Source organism: Corylus avellana, chromosome ca1 (genome assembly GCF_901000735.1).
Source record: "Corylus avellana chromosome ca1, CavTom2PMs-1.0".
Classification (NCBI taxonomy): domain Eukaryota; kingdom Viridiplantae; phylum Streptophyta; class Magnoliopsida; order Fagales; family Betulaceae; genus Corylus; species Corylus avellana.
In genome coordinates, this window is record NC_081541.1 from 44,513,593 (window position 1) to 44,515,763 (window position 2,171).

Here is a 2,171-nt window from a genome sequence, read left to right on the forward strand (position 1 = left end):
TTAAAAGTATGTTTGGAATTGTGTTTGAAAAATAAAGTTTTTAAGTAAAAAAAAAAAATCTTTTTTGGCTAAAACTTTATTTTGAAGCTTTTGACAAATGTGTTTTGACCATTTTTAGGCTTTTTAGACTTTTAAAAGCGTTTTCAATTTTTTTTTATCAAACGACTACTTTTTTTCTTCAAATAAATTTTTTTAGTGTTAAACGTACTTTTAAGCTCCTTAAGTGCACACCCAAATAAGCCCTAAGTCACTTTTTAATCATTAGGGAGCTTATTACACATCATTTTGTATTTTTGCCTTAAAATAAAGAAAAGCAAGTGAGAGCTAAACTTGATTTTTCTGTGCCATTGTACTTATAATTTATTTATTTATTTTTCGTTGTTGTAAACAGGCTTCAATCCCCAATGCACAGTGATACTGATAACTCTCTCTCTTGTTTTTTTTTTTAATAATTTTTATTATTATTATTATTATTATTATTTAAAAAAAAAAGGGTCCAATATCATTAGATTATACAATAAATTTTGATCATATTCATTAATGGGAAGTAGGATCCACTGGCAAATAATAAGGACTTTCATTTAACTAACAAAGAAAAAGATGGTTCTTGCAGATATGGCCCATATTGGTTAGGAGTTGGACCTATAAATGTGGTACTCAATATCATAAATTCGCTGACCAGCAGAACCTATAAGAACAAGGCAAAATGTTTGAATAGTCCATCTCCAGCAATTTGTTGTTCATATTTCCACCGGCCTATTGATTGATCAAATAGGTAGGTCTCATAATGACTCTTTTATATTTATTATAATAATTACTAGCAATTTAAACAGTAAAATTGCTAAAAATTTAATCCAAAATGTTTAAAATATACTACGATTTTTATTATAATTCTCTTAATTATGGGTGAAATAACCAAACAATAAAGAGATAAGTATGGTAAATTCACTGTACACAACATGGCCATACTATTATGGGATGTGGCATCTTGAAAACTATATGTGGGATCTTAAGCACTGCATTTGGGACACATAATGCGATTATAATAAACAGCAACCCATCTATTGGAGGTGGAGTTATTTTTGCTTTGATAAAGAAATTCTTCGAGCTGAGTAGCAGAAAATTTATTCACGTGCTCCAATAACATATGTCACATGTCCTATTAATCATATTAAAAAGAAAAATATTTTGTTGTCATCTTCCCCATCTCTGTACAAGAGATAGACAAATCTATTATTGAATCTAATGGATCACATGTGTGTTGCGTAGATTTAATGGTGGATTTGCACAAAAGATGGACAATAGATGAATTTGTAACATTTCTTCATTAAAAATGTGATTTTCCAAACAATGTGTCAATCTACATGGTACTTACTGTATTAGTAAGTAAAACATGAATTGCCACATAACAATTTACATGATACTTATCATATTTACAAACAAACATCAAAGTAGCATTTACCATTAGGGGTGAACAAAACCTGCCCAAACTCGCAATACCCAACCCGGCCATCTGACCCAACCCGCCCTGCAAAGACCGAATTTTAGTGTTAAAATCGCGGATCTAGGTTGGGTACTTGATTACCCGTTCGAGGCAGGGTGGGTCTCGGGTATATTTTTTTACCAACCCGGGTACCCACCCCGCCCCGCACCCTTTAACCCTAAAACATTAAAAACCCTAAGCCGCCGCACACTTCACTTTCTTCTTCTTTTTGGTTTTTTTTTTTTTTCCTTCTTTCACTTCTCAAACCTTGCAGCCGCACACCTTCACTATCTTTCTTCTTTCTTTTCTTTTTTTCTTTTTTTCTTTTTTCTTCTTTCTTCCTTCCTTTTCCACTTCTCATCCCACCACACATTTTATATATATATATATATATATATATATATATATATATATATATTTTTTTTCTCTTCTTCTATCTTTCTTCACTTCCTTTTCTTCTTCTCTCTTTCTTTCTTCACTTTCTAACCTTGCCGCCGTTCAGTTAGCCCAACCTGCCCCGCAAAACCCGAGACCCGGCGGATTTTGTTTACTGTATCCGGGTCTCGGGTATGAAAAATCATACCCGCAAGTTACGGGTCGGGTGTTCGAAATAGCCAATACCCAACCCAATCCGACCCCCGCACACTTCTATTTATTCAAATTTCAAAGGAACCATGTGACTTGTGAG

The 2,171-nt window shown here is 33.0% G+C and overlaps 1 pseudogene; it reads right to left on the reverse strand.

The window, feature by feature from the left end:
• LOC132166441 (U-box domain-containing protein 44-like) overlaps positions 1-2,171 on the reverse strand; it is a 40,300-nt pseudogene that overhangs the window by 35,957 nt on the left and 2,172 nt on the right.